Genomic DNA, 15583 nt, shown 5'->3' on the forward strand with positions numbered 1-15583 from the left:
AGAAACAACTTTGTGTAACATTTTAGTGTTCTGGTTGGTAATATTGAAAACTATTATATTAAATGCATAAATATCTGAGATGAATTATTGCTAATGTGATTATAAATTTTTTAGGCAATTTATTTCACTTTTAGTGATGTAAAGTCTTTTTTAACGCTTTAGTGTTTAAACCGGCTGTATCCGGCCCAAATATTCTACACGTTTTATGCTCAAACTGGCCAGAACCCTACCCTCTCTCACCTACCCTGCAATGTCATTCTAAAAATAAGCAATTACATCTTTCCTATCTTGAAGCTACAAAATAATATCAGATAAATTTTTTTAAATGTGAATAAATAAGGATTACTTTTGACAAATTAATCTGAACGCTAAAGGGTTAATGTTTATATCAACATTATGTTTTGTCATCTGATGTTGATTTGACAGAATTAGTAAGATAATGTGTTATAAGGTTGGGATACTTGTTGACCTCACTAGTGCTGGTGCCATGTAAAAAGCAACCAGAGTACCCTGTAAAGTGATTGGCATTGGAAAGGTCATTCAGCTGTAGAAATCATGTCAGAGCAGAGATTGGAGCCTGGTGCAACTCTCTGGATTGTCAGCTCCTGTTGAACTGTCCAACCCATGCCAGTATGGAGAACAAACGCGAAATGGTGGTGATGGTGATGAATCCTTCTTATGGGTTGCCACTCTATTTCTAAACCTAAGTCTTGGGTAAAAAAAAGCAAAAAACACTTGCCCAAGCTGCCACTCAATACAATTGCACCCCAGAAACTTATGACTGCTAAGTGAACTTGTCCTGTTCATACACAGTATATATTTTATAAAATCAGATGTCTCATACTTGTCTTCAGGTACCTTATTCCTGGATATGTACATAGTACCAGATGAGGAGCCATTATTTCTAAACTGAGATTATTCAACAGATGACCAGTAACAACAATCTGAAATGAAACCAATCTTAACGTCATCTTCAGATATTAAATATTTTATCATTTACATCCTCATTGTCTAAAAAATTATAATCTTATTAACTATTGCATTAACAAAAATATTGTTTGGTTTTCTTAGCTACTTACTATCTTCATTGCAAGGATTATACATTAGTCCTCTTAAACTTCATTAGTATAATGTGAGTATTGAGCATTGTATGGTAATGGTGAGTGTATTTTATAAAATATGTAGGTACAGGTACAGCTGTGTGGTTAAGTTTGCTTTCCAACCGCATGGTTTCAGGTTCAGTCTCACTTTGTGGCTCCTTGAGCAAATGTCTTGTACTATATCCCTGAGGGGATTTGGAAGATGGAAACTGAGAGAACCTCACCATCATTTGACGTCCATCTTCCATGCATGCATATATATATAGAGAATATTCATGTGTATATGTGACTATATGTATGTGTGTGTGTGTGTATATATATATATATATATATATATATATGTATATATGTATGTATGTACATATGTATGTGTGTATGTATATATATATGCATGTATGTTTGTATATATGTATATATATGTATGTATGTATATATATATATGTATGTATATATGTATGTGTATATACGTATATATATATAGTTCAAATTTATAGAAAGACAAAAGACAAAGCCAGGTGTTGGAACAACAAGCAGGTGTATTAGTTTAACACTTGGGAAAAATAGCAAAGTCTTTTACTTTTTGAGCCAACGCTCTTCGGCAGAAAGGAAGGAACTAGAGGAAATAAATGGGGAGAATGAAAAATAACAGAGAAAAACTGTGTAGAGTTCACTGGTTCAACATGGCACTGTGTGTGTGTGTATATCTGTGTGTGTGAGACTATATATCTCTGAGTATATAGATAGATAGATGGATATATTTAGATGTGTGTATGTGTGTTACACACAAACACAAACAAACCCAAAGTGTTTATAAATAGTGCAGAAAATGTGCAGAATAAGTAGATATAAATAGTGCAGAAGTATTTGTCTAGCATACCTTATTTAAATAAGTACTTTTGTTAAACTTAAGAACACACAGCCTGACATAGACAGGATGGTCTGACAAACTGTTTGTAAGACCAATATTGCAGGTATGTCTTGCTTTCACTATGATAATTGTGCGTTTGATTAGTTAATAACAAACTTTGTTTTTATTAATCATTGTGACTAAATAGAAATTTATAAACCAGCTTTTTTGAGACTAATCGTTTTGATTGAATAAGAAAATTATTGCCTATATATTGCTTATGTAGATGTACTTGCATTAGTCACTAAGCCAGCAGGGAGCTTTGACGGAGTTTGAAAAGCCGATGGTCAGTTTTATTACAGAATCATTAGTGATACATCCTTCAAAATGAAGAACTACATATAATGTATTGTGACATTAGAGTATCATATGAAATGTCGTGCAGTATTTATTATAGGTCCTTGCATTCTGAGTTCTAATCCTATTAATGTCAGGTTTTCCTTTCGTTCGTCTGGAGTTGAAAAATAAGTATACTAGTTTAGGGCTGTTTGACTGATAGAATTGTTAAAGCATCATTCTGCATTTTCAGTTCAGATCTTGCTGAGGCCTTCTTGGATGGTAGATTTAACCCTTTAACATTTAGATAATTTTGTCAAATGTCATACTTATTTTATTCACATTGTTTTGAATTAATCATGTATTATCTTGTAGCTTCAAGATTTTGATGATTGTCATTTACTTTTAGAATGAGATTGTTGGGTTGATGTGATTGGTTTAAACATAAAACAGGTAGAATATTTGGGTTGGATATGGTCAGTTTAAGGCACATAGCTCAGTAGTTAAGAGTGTTGGGCTCACAATCATGAGATAGTGTGTTCATTTCCAGGACTGGAGTGTGTGTTGTGTTCTTGAGCCAGACATTTTATTTCATGTTGCTCCAGTTCACTCATCTGCAGAAATGAGCTGTGACATCACTGGTGCCAAGCTACATCAGTCTTTGCATTTATCTTGGATAACATTAATGGTGTGGAGAAGGGAGGCTGTATGCATGAATTACTGCTAGTTTTCCATAAACAATCTTGCCCAGACTTGTGCCTCAGAGGGGAACTTTCTAGGTGCAATCCCATGGTCATTCATGACTGAAAGGGGTTTTTTAGATGCTAAAGAGTTAACCTTGTGCTCAGTTTAACACTGCACCTGACTCTTGGGTGCCTTTAATGAAGTTCACTCATTTGCAAGCATTTAAGCTTGGTTTCCAGTTTGGTGAGACTTTGCTCCGTCTTTTGCCATAGTAAAGTGTTATGGACATTGCCTTTCTTCCTGATTAAATGATAAAACAAGATGGGTGGTGTGAATCACAGCAGGAAATTCACTGGGTCAGTTCAAGTTAGCAAATTATGGAAGACATTTAACAAAAGAGGTAGAAGAGATAAGATAGAAAAAAGGCCAAAAGAAAAAAAAAAAAGCAAACATCTAGCCAATGACAATGACAAGTAAGAAAGCAAAGCATTTAGTGAGGGGTAAATTTTTATTGTTTTTAACCCTAGGTAAACTATGATTGAACAGAACTGATCAAACTTTTGGCAGCAATCTTACAGGCCCTACCAACACACACATAATAGGATGCCAGTGAGAATCAAATGTCATCATTTCATCAAGCTGTGCCCAACAGTTTGGCTTATTAAGCCGAGAAGTTCATCTAATGTTTAGATCCATTTTTTTTTACAGATTAGAGAGAGGTGGTTGAGGGATATTTAGCCAAGTGATTCACAGGTCCACACTGACTATTGCAGGTACTGCTTCATTAGTTTATTATTGATAGTGTTTTTTTCTGAATGATATCTCTTATGCCAGCTGCTCAATCAGACTTGATTAGGATCCGCTTAACAATAACAACTACTTTACTATTTAATCCTGCTGTTTTAAGATAGGTTCTATATAAATCTTGTGTATCAATTTGTATTATTTATTTAGTTCTTATCTCTGCTTTTACATCATAAATGAAAAAAGAAGTAAGAACATTAAATAAGTGCAAGCACGGCTATGTGATTAAGAAGCTTGCTTTGCAACCGTACCGTTTCAGGTTCAGTCCCACTGCATGGGACCTTGAGCAAGTGTCTTCTACTATGGTGCCAGGCCAGCCAATGCCTTGTTAGTGAATTTGGTTGATGGAAACTGTGGAAGCCCATCGTATGTATTTCTGTGTGTATGATCATGCTCTTCCCATTTCATAACAATTATTGCTTTGTTTATATCCCTGTAACTTAGTGGTTTGTCAATAGAGACTGATAGAGTAAGTACCAAACTTCAAAAATAATTACTGGGATCCATCTGTTTGACTAAAAGCCTTGAAAGTGCCCCAACATGGCTGCAATCCAATGACTGAAACGAGTAAAAGATAGAAGATTTGGACAATGAGTATTCCAGTTGTTCATCGAATTATAGCATAAGTGGCTGAATATTCCACAGATACTCATATCGTTAACATAATCTTCAGGCAGAATCAGCCTGTCAAAGGGTGTGATATGGTTTCTCAGTTTTGTTGATAAAGCTTTGGTTGATCCCCAGGCTTTGATAAAAGCCACTTGCTCAAAGTGCCACACAGGGTAATTGAACTTGGGATCTCGTGATGATAAAAGTAAATTTTTTAACCTCTCTCTCTCTCTCTCTCTCTCTTATTGCTTTTGAAGATTCTCATGACTCAGTCGCCATCCAATTCCATTATTATGAATTCGAATTGGGAACTTGAGTCATAGTGAAACTTTCATTTGCTGATTACGTAACCATGGATGCCACCCCTATGGATGCATTTCAGTTACTCTTTTGCTGGGGCTTGGTGATTTTGACCAGTAAATTGTGATTACTATTTGCCTATGCTACCCTGTGTACTCCTACTACAAAAGGAGTAGTATGTCATCTTTTTACTTCTGTGTTCAATGTAACAATGATACTGCTTTCTGTTTCTTTTGTGCATTAGCCGATCTTTATTCCTGTTGTACAAAATGCAGGTTATTTACAAGCTTTTTTACATTGTGAATAGAAATCTGAACAAGGTCAACTTTGCCTTTCATTCTTCCAGAGACAACCGCATAAAAGTACCAGTCAAGTACTAGGATCAACTTAAGAGTTTTTCTAATTCATAGCAGATGTAAATGGAATTAAAATAGAAAACAAAAATTCCATACAATGTAAACAGTTGTAATTCTACTTCTGAAGTAGGGTAGTGAGTTGGGGTTGGAGATGGAGTGAAATTTGGGATAGGTGTGACATTCATTCTGACCTTCTTGGCAAGTTGTTAAGTAGATAATTAACGAGAAGTTTCCAACTTAGTCTTTACTTGTTTTAAATATGACATCATCACACATTATCTGCTTGTATGTTTGTCTGTGCATATGTGTTTGTGTCTGTCTGTGCATGTATCTGTCACTATCTATGTATGTAAGTGTATATATATATATATATACATATATATATATATCTTTTATCTTTTACCTGTTTCAGTCATTAGACTGCGACCATGCTGGGACACCTGCCTTGAAGAATTTTTAGTTGAATTTATTGACTCCAGTACTTATTTTTTCAAAGCCTGGTACTTATTCTATCAGTCTCTTTTTGCTGAACCACTAAGTTATGGAGGCATAAATACACCAGCACTGGTTGTCAAGTGGTGGTGGGGGACTAACACACAACACACAATGGTCTTTTTTCAGTTTCTGTCAACCAAATTCACTCCCAAGGCTCTGATTGACCTGAGACTATAGTAGAAGACACTTGCCTAAGGGAGCTTCGCACAGTCTTCTAACTTGACAGCTCCTGTCAAATCGTCCAACCCATGCCAGCATAGAAAGAGGACTTAAATGATGATGTATGTATGTATGTGTATAATGTCTATAAACTATGTGTGTACTTCTATTTTACTTCTATACAATTGATGTGTTGTGTGAGACAGATTGACAGACAGATACCAACACAGAAAGAATGGGGCGTGTGTAGATGGGTGAGAAACATCAAAAGAACAGATTCAAACACTGTCACCTGCCTGGTTATGTGTGTGCTATTCTTCTGACCTATTCTATTCATCTGACCTATTCTATTCATTTTGCCTGAGTAAGTCTCCATTGAAAAATGGACACCACTCCTACTTCACACAAAAGTGTTTGCTTTGTAACATTGTACCTCTCTTCATTCAGAACACCTCCTCCTACTCCCCACCCCCACCCCCACACACATTAAGCAGAAGTAAAATAGGTGCATGTGTACATATAAATATACTTGCTTTGGATATTCATAGAAGCTTTTCATAAAGCATTGGACTATTGGTGGCCTGGTAAAGCTGAAAATCTACATGCATGCAGGCATGGCTCTATGGTTAAGAAGTTTACTTCCCAACCATATATGGTTTCAGTTTTAGTCCCACTGTGTGGCACCTTGAGTTAGTGTTTTCCACTACAGTCCTGGGCTGACCATAGCCTTGCGAGTGGATTTCGTAGATGGAAATTGTGGTGAAAGCCTGTCAATGGATGTTAAATGATGATGATGATGATGATGATGATGATATGTATATGTGTGTATATATGGCTTAGTGGTTAGGGTGTTGCACTCGTGATTGCGAGATCGTGGGTTCGATTCCCAGACCAGGCATTTATCACCCTATGTCGTTGAAAGGATGAAAGGCAAAGTTGACCTTGGTAGAAGTTAATGATAATAAAAATAATAGTAGTAGTAGTAGTAGTAGTAGTAGTAGTAGAAGAAGAAGAAAACAGTGAGAATGTAGATAAACTAACTGTAAAGAAACAAAGGTTATCAGAACTAGCTAATGTCTTGTGTTTTTGTTTGCTTTTAGTTTGTTTATCCTGCCCAGAAGATAACTCCGAACGTTTTAGATTCCTCACAGAAAAGTAAGAATTTATTTTTATGTTTGTTTTGTTGCTAAGTGGGATCTCCCTTGGTTCCCAGCATGTCTGGTTCTGAGAAATGTCAAAGGGACTGTCAGCCACTCAGTGTAGAATGCAAATATTGCAGGAGGGAGACTTCCCTTGAGCAACCCTAATTATTTTGGGTCTTCCTATTGATTGATGCTTACATCTTTTGCTAGTATAGATTATTAAAACAAACACAGGCACACATGTAACTGTGTGCACACAAATGCACGCACGCACACACACACACACACACACACACACATTTTAGCTCATAATTTCCTTTGTCCTCCATCCCCCTCTAGATCATCCTATGAGGGCTTTATTCTCATTCGATGCAGCAACAGCTGGCTGGAAGAAGCCTCATGGCAAGTCCTGCACCAAATGGCTTGTCGTGATTGGCGAAGATCTCCAGAGGCTCAACGTCACCTCTGAGGATGTAGAGGGGTTGGCACAGGACCACCAGCAATGGAGAGTGCTGGTAGACATGGTCAGCTCTTTACATGATGAAGTCTCTGGGATCACTAACCTGAGATGACCCCAGCTCCGTCATGCCAAGCAAGCAACAACAGAGTAGTTTCTAAAAGGGTCTATTCATATTTTTCAGCGTGGCCTCAGTTGTTTCAGTAAAGCAAGTTTTTGCTAAGCCTCATCAAAAAAGTTCTCTGTTTTTTGAAAGCCTAATTTCTGTGATGAAGTTTAGTGAACATTTGCATTGTGGAGGCAATTGTAGATATGATATAAGAATATAACTAAACTAGCGCATGGCCATGTGGTAAGAAGTTTGCATCCCAGCTGTATGGTTCCAGGTTCAGTCCCATTGCATGGTACCTTGAGTTTGTGTCTTTTACTATAACCCCAGGCCTACCAAAGCGTTGTGAGTAGATTTAGAAGATGGAAGTTGAAAGAAGCCTATTGTGTGTGTTATTGTCTCTTTGCTTTGACATTGTGTAATAGTTGTAAATAAGTGTTACTGTCATGCAGCATGCAAGCAATGTCCTCTAATTCCAATTTTCTGAGACATATCATTTGGTCATAGAGAAATATTACCTTACTTGGAAACAGGTGAGGGCTAGTAAAAGGAAATGCTCCAGTTATGGAAAATGAAGCTCAACAAATTCTGTCCAAACCATGTGAGCATGGAAAAGTGATTGTTAAATAAAGATGATATAGCATCATCATCATCATATGTCTGTTTTCCCTGCTGGTGTGGGTTGGACAGCTTGACAGGAACTGACAAAGCCAGGGGCTGCACCAGGTTCCATAGTCTGTTTTGACTTGGTTTCTATGGTTGGATGCTCTTCCTAATGCCAGCCACTTTACAGAGTGTACTGGGTGCTTTTTATATGGTACCAGCACCAGTGCTTTTTATGTGACGCCAGCACCCACACCAATACGTTGTGTGTGTGTGTGTGTATATATATATATATATATATATATGTATGTATACACATATCAAGCTACCTCACAGTTTCTATCTTTTGAATTCATCTCCAAAAGTATTGGTGAGTTCAAGGCTGTAACAGAAGATATGTGCCTGAGGCATTTTGTTAGTGTGGCTGAATCTGGAGCCACAAGATTTGCAAAGAGAACTTCTTTGCTGCACAGCTATACCTGTTTCCATATCTGCAAATAACTTTCAGAATAACTCCTTTGTATATTTCATTCTTTATTAATGTCTTGTATTCACACTGTGTGTATGTGTGTGTGATATTCTATAACTAGAGGTGCATGCCAGCATGGGAAATGGATGTTAAATGGTGATGATGATGGTGATAATGTGCACGTATGTGTGTGTGTGTTTGTCATCATCAGTCGTTACCGTTTTCATGCCCACTTTTTGATGCTTGCATAGATGAGATGAAATCCATTGAGGTAGAAGGGTTGAAAATCGGTGAATGGTGGCGGGGGGATAGTCAATAATGCATATCAATTGGCAGTTACAGGAGGATGAGGAGCAATATGATAGAGAGAATGAAAGATGGTGTGTGGGTGGGTAGGTTGCAAGGCTGTGAGTGGAAATATGTAGTGCATGGGGAGAGAGCAAGAGACATGATGATGCGGGCAAATCAACAGGAAGTGATTCAGGGAAGAGGGGGAGATAATTTGGTAGCATTGAAGGGGTGGGGGGGTTATCAATGTAAAATGTGAATGAAGAGAGACAATGCCAATGTGTAATCCTTGTAACCAACTGCTTCCTGGAATATATTCTTTTATTCTTTTACTTGTTTCAGTCATTAGACTATGGCCATGCTGGAGCACTGCCTTTATGCTTAACATCTATTTCAGTGTATTAGTTTAATATTTTACCTGTTTGTCTCGGATCAACCCTGATTCAGCAGATTTATGGTAAAAAGCTTTTCAGCTGTTACCATCCTTTTTCTTTTTATTGTGTTCCCGACATAGTGTATCAAGGAATACATTATTTAATGTCTTTCATTTTTTTGAAGATGATAGGGTGTGCTTTAAGAGACATTTAGGTGCTATTTCTAGCTGATCAGTAGACTGCATAGAGGCTCCCTTGTTGACTTGTTATGTGATTATGTTGTCAGCTGCATATGTAGCTGTGGTCATGTGATACCTTTGTTTCCATGTTAGCCTGTGTACAAGTATTGTTAGTAATAGTAAAATTGTGTAGTAAAGAAGGAATGTTTGATTGTGAGCAGAAAAACCATATCATGGCATTATATGATTTCCCATTCAGTTACCAGAATCTCAGACGAAACACAATTAAAATGAGATTTTAATTTAAAATAGACAAAAAAAAAAAAAAGTTTAAAATTTTCTTTTTTCTCTTCATATTGTGATAATGCTCCTGTTTCAGTTTTAACTTCTGCTTGTTAATTCTGTTTGAAAACTATTGTATTAAAAGCAATGTTTACTTTCAAATGTTCCATTGGATTTTGGATAATATCTGTCTGCGATATTTCAAATAGTGAAATACTGATGCTGCAAAATGTTAAATTGCTGGGACACAACTTCTGGAAGATGCATTTTATTGTTTCTATTCCTCTTGAAGCCTACAAAAGAATTTAAACTCAGCATATCAGCTGTCAAAACCCTTGCCAATTAATTAATTCATTAATTGTACAATTTCCATTTGCTTACAACAGTGAACTTGGTACCATGGTACCTTTTTACAGCAGTGTCTCATAGTACCTATTTATAGCACTCATGGTACCTTTTTACAGCAGTGGCTCATGATACCTATTTAGAACACCCATGGTACCTTTTTACAGCAGTGTCTCATAGTACCTATTTAACAGTGTCTTGTGATACCTATTTACAGCAATGTCTCATAGTACCTATTTATAGCAGTGTTTCATGGTACCTATTTATAGCACTCATGGTACCTTTTTACAGCAGTGGCTCATGGTACCTACTTAGAACACCCATGGTATCTTTTGACAGCAGTGTCTCATGGTACCTATTTAAGGCACTCACAGTACTTATTTAAAGCACTCACAGTATCTACTTAGAGCACTCACAGTGCCTTTTTAGTGTAGTGTCTTATGATACCTATTTACAGAAGTGTCTCACAGTACATATTTACAGCAGTGTCTCATGCTACCTATTTAGAGCACTCATGGTACCTTTTTACAGCACTGCCTCAAGATACTTATTTACAGCAGCATTTCCATGGTACATGTTATAGCAGTTTCCAATTGTGTTACTGTAACACCTTAGGGCAGCAGTTCTCAGCCTAAGGTCCATTGACAACAAGGGTTCAAAAAGGTTTTACTAGGGGTCTGTGATCTGTGTTCCAAATTTCAAAAGGTTACACTCAGTTATGTATATCTTTCAATGTCGAGATGAAATTTGGAAAATGCTTTTGTTGTTAATAAGAACTGATATATTGATAGATCCTTCAAAAGCCTGTGGTCTCAGAAGATTCATTTAAATAAGGATCCATAGTAGTGAAAAAGATGGGAACCACTGCCCTAAGATGTTGTAGACAGTAATTGGGATGTTGCAAGGTTTGAATTTTCAATTACATAATGGCCACAAAATGTCAATAACAGTGTTGTTGTATGCTACAGGCAGAAGGAGATAGAGCGACTGGTTCAGAGAAACTGACTTACAGTCCTGACTAGAAGCTAAATAAAGTGGTTGGTGATGAGATATGAATACTTTGCAGTATCTGGTTACATTGCTATATGTCCCGAGTTCAAATTCTTCCCAGGTCCACTTTACCTTTCATCCTTCTAGTGTCGATAAAATAAGTTCTAGAGTCATTATAATTGTTGATAATATCTGAAAATAGTTAATGGTAAGGAAAATAGTTTGATCTATTGTGATTTAACTTAGCTTCGTTTCTGTTACTTTAGAAACAAAACCTTATTGATACTGGTGGTTTATGGAACTACACATTGGTAAAATAAGAAGTTTATCATAATCATAATCATCATCTTTCTTTCTAGCATTATTATTTTATCTTTTATTTTTTACTTGTTTCAGTCACTGGACTGTGGTCATGCTGGAGCACCACCTTGAAGGATTTTTTTAGTCTAACAAATTGACTCTCGTACTTATTTTTTTTGTTTTTATGCCTGGTACTTATTCTATCAGTCTCTTTTGCTGAACCACTAAGTTACGGGGACATAAACACACCAACACCAGTTGTCAAGTTGTGGTGGAAGGGACAAACACAAAGGCATGTGCACACACACACACGACAGTCTTCTTTCAGTTTCCATCTACTAAATCCACTCACAAGGCTTTTGTCAGCATACAGCTATAGAAGACACTTGCCAAAGGTGCCATGCAATGGGACGGAACCTAGAACCATGTGTTTGCGAAGTAAGCTTCTTACCACACAGCTACGCCTGTGCCTATTGTGTTTATTTTCATTTTTATCGTCATTTTATATCTGCTCTTCTATGTTGGTTTGAGTTGGATGGGTCTTGATGTTGTAATTCAGTTCTTATTTGGAATTTTTGCCCTCCTAGATGGGCCGGAGGACCACATCTTGCTTGTATGTTCGATTTTTGGTATGTTTTCTATAGTTAGATAATCTTTGTATTGCCAACTTCTTTATGGAGTAAATTGAGTGAATTTTAATGTGGCACCACCACTAGAAAAGAGTGTCTTATCCTATGCAACTTGAAAGAGTCCTCACTACTTTACATTGTCTCCAGATTAGAAATATTTGAACTCAGATTATAGATATATGAAACTAAATACTTATGAGGGGTTCTGAAAAGTTCCTGGCTTTGGGTAAAAGAAAATACAGGAGAATCATTTATGATTTTAATCAACATATTCCCCTCTCAGATTCACACACTTATTGTAGCAGTCCTTCAGTTTTTTAAGAACTCAGAAGGTTGGGCCTCTAGTCAGGCCTTTCGCAACACCCTTAAAACCTGGAATTCTTCAGTACCCTCATGTATAAGGGAACTTGTATGGAGCTCTATCAATTCTTTTTATGTAACATTTCACTTCAGATGATTGTAGATTTTTGCATCACTTTCTATATATTGTGAAGATGTCTTGCACAATTGCATACTTGTATGGAACAGCTTTACTCCATTCCAAGTTTGGTGAAGCTCTTAATATTGAGAGATTTGCAAATAAATGAGTTTACTGGGTATGAGACAAGCATAGTTAGTATGTTTCTGATAATCCTCAGTTTGTTGAATCACTCTTAATAGAATTGGCAGAACTGCAGATAATTGAGTTTATTGGCACCAGACAAGCAGCTAAGGGGTTGGTAGTTCATATTCTTGTCACTACTAGCATGTTATGTTAGTAACTAAAGACAAATTATGAGAAAAGCATAAGATCAACAAAAAAAAAAAAATCTACATAAATTAGAAGCAGTTACACACAATCTAACAGGTTCAAAATGCAGCACATGCATAGGGCAAATTTAATTATCAAACTCTTCCCTGAACTTTCCTGTTATATAACTAACTAGGACTGTCATATTTATTCAACTACAGTGCATTCTCAGATTTAATACCACTTCCACTTTTTGTATGTAGATATCATACGCTAGGGTATAATGCTACCCATTAATTTTTATCTTGATATTTTGTAAGGTTGTTGAATTGGTACGCTAGGGTATAATGCTACCCATTAATTTTTATCTTGATGTTTTGTAAGGTTGTTGAATTGGTATTAGAAAATTGTTGACTCCATCTCTAACTCTTCAATTTATGGTACCAATTTATGGTCCTTTGACTACAACTCTATTTCTTCTATTTGTATTTAGACAAATCATGTAATACATAACTAATGCAAATCAACAGGTTACTTACCTTTCTGATCTGTTTAAAATTTGGGCTTATGTGGTATGCCAGTGTGGCTTCTTTTGATATTATTTATGAAAGAACTTCTAAGACAAAACTTATGGATTGAAAAAAATGGGCCTTTACTTTATAGCCTTTATCAAAATGCTTTAAATTAAAAAGATATAAAAATAATAGACTATAAAAATGGCATGTAAGAAACTTTGTTGACCAGTTCATAAATGAAATGCACCCAGTGAAACTTAACAAATGACTAATTTAAAAGAAATAAACTGAATTAGATACATAACCTTCCTTTTTGAAATTAACACATTGTTTCAGTATAAAATTTACATTCATTGAAATAAAATTTATACAAGATTTATTAAAGAAACATTGTATCTGTTAAATAAAAATCCCAATTGAAAATTTACTAAAATCATGTTAGAAATACATTTACTTCTTCTAAACCTTCTTCGAAAGAAGTCTTTAAATCTGATTTGATTGTTTTCAAATTAGAACCTGTGGAATTAGAAATTTTGATACATTGTATCATTACATTTTATATTTTGTCAGTTGGGGGTCAGCAAACTGGTAGAACTATGAGCACACTGTACAGAATGCTTAACAGCATTTCATCTGTCTTTATGTTCTGAGCTCAAATTCCGTTGAGTTTGACTTTGCCTTTCATTCTTTCAGGGTCGATGTCAAGTATTGGGATCAATGTAATTGACTTCCCCTGCCCCTCAAAAGCTGCTGTCTACTGCCAAAATTTGAAACCAATATTTAGTCAGTTGTGAGTTGGTGCAGTTTTACCAATTTCAACTCTGATCCCACCAATCCCAATAATTGTTGATGACTCTAACTACACAGCCTTGATATTTTATATTAAATTTATACATGTGAAGGTACATGGCTTAGTGGTTAGGGTGTTGTCCTCATGATTGCAAGATTGTGATGCATTAGGTTCTTGAGCAAAACAGTTTGTTTCGCATTCCTCCAGTTCACTTGGCTTAAATGGGTAACCCTACAATGGACTAGTATTCCATTCAGGAGGGGATGTTGGCCTGCCCATTTAACTGGGTGGTGATGGTGGTGGTGGTGGCATCATTTGAAAGCTACAACAATGCAAGGAAGTGCAGTGTGACCAGCAGGGTATAACAACATCTGATTGTCTGGTACTGTGTAAATTTGGTACATTATATATCCTCTTTTTTAAGATGGTAAAGTGAATGATTTAAGAAAGATTAAGCTGTTTTCCTATCAAATGAATCAATCTCATAGAGGCTACTCTTATTGGTTTATTGTTTAACCTCGAGTAAGTTCCAGCTGCAACCATCCATCTTTATGTATATCTGGGACAGCATTATCCAATGTGTCCTTTCCTTCTTTAGACAGTATAGCATGTGTAAGTTAAATGAAATTTGGCTGTGGATTCTAGCAGTTGGTGTGACTGTGTAGAGGCTCCAAAACTGTTTAGCCACCATGCAGATAGCCCTTATCGAACAGCACGGTGAAAGACATGCCAGCCATGACTACCCTGTTTCTTTTCTATATGCAGGGAATTCAGGACTACATATGGGCTTTTTCTAAGACAGTGATGTGTGACTTAAGCAAGATTTAGCTATTGTTGCTAACAGATGGAGCAACTGCATTGCAGTTCCTTATTAGGTTCCACAAGACTGTGTAGGGTTGAGAAGGCCTTAGCATACGACAACCTTTCTAGTACTTTTCCTGACAACGTTTCTGTTACTGACACCAATAAAATGTACTCAGTACACTCTGTGGAGTAGTTGTTGGTATTAGAAAGAACATCTTCCTAATAGAAACTATGCCGAAAAAATGGTATATTTGGGTGAGACATCTCCTGACCTGTCTAATGCTGATGGAGACTGTAAATCTGAATAAGAAAACAACATGAACCATGCTGACCTGTCTAAACTACATCAGCATGGAAAGTAGACATAAAATGATGATGATGATGATGATGATGCATGCTTCTGAATTGGTAGAATTTAAAGATTCATTATTTTTCTCAGCGCACTTGCACCTGAACAAGTCCTTGTGCACTTACCGTTCGTTCTTGGTACTAAAAAAAAAGTTCTTTCTTCCTTGCTTCTGTTCTGTGTTGTTGCTCGACATGCTAGAAACAGCAACCAAACCTCCCTCCCTCCCTCTCCCCCCCCCCGTCCATGTTGCTAAGGATACAGTTAGTGTAGTGTTAAGTGGTCGCATGCTCTCCCCCACCCCCAAAACTCATGGTAGTCACAGACTTTTAACATCTTAGATTATAGGTCCATCTGGTCGAAGCTGGGGGGGGGGGGGGCTAAACTACAACAAAAACAATAACAAATCCTGAGATTCTTTTAACTTGGGAAGGATTGCTTTACTTCTTTAATTTGGTGGCGCTCTCTCCCTCTCTCATATTTCATCCTCTCTCCTTTTCTCTTTCCTATGCTCCCTTAATTTTCCCTGTTCTTCCCTATC

The 15583-nt window shown here is 36.6% G+C and overlaps 1 protein-coding gene across 4 annotated transcripts in view; it reads left to right on the forward strand.

Annotated features, from left to right (window-relative positions):
- LOC106869924 (CTD small phosphatase-like protein 3) overlaps window positions 1-15583 on the forward strand; it is an 81789-nt gene that overhangs the window by 10227 nt on the left and 55979 nt on the right. Inside the window, exons 1-2 of one of the 4 annotated variants that reach the window (XM_089365919.1) lie at window positions 2033-2071; window positions 6791-6845. The gene's annotated coding sequence lies outside the window, so the exon portion shown is untranslated. Of the gene's footprint in view, window positions 1-2032; window positions 2072-3721; window positions 3741-6688; window positions 6846-15583 lie in introns of those variants that run through there. The other 3 variants (XM_089365920.1, XM_089365918.1, XM_089365917.1) reach the window with 3 other exon arrangements.

The sequence above is a fragment of the Octopus bimaculoides genome, chromosome 18, assembly GCF_046866305.1.
Source record: "Octopus bimaculoides isolate indiv1 chromosome 18, ASM4686630v1, whole genome shotgun sequence".
Lineage (NCBI taxonomy): Eukaryota > Metazoa > Mollusca > Cephalopoda > Octopoda > Octopodidae > Octopus > Octopus bimaculoides.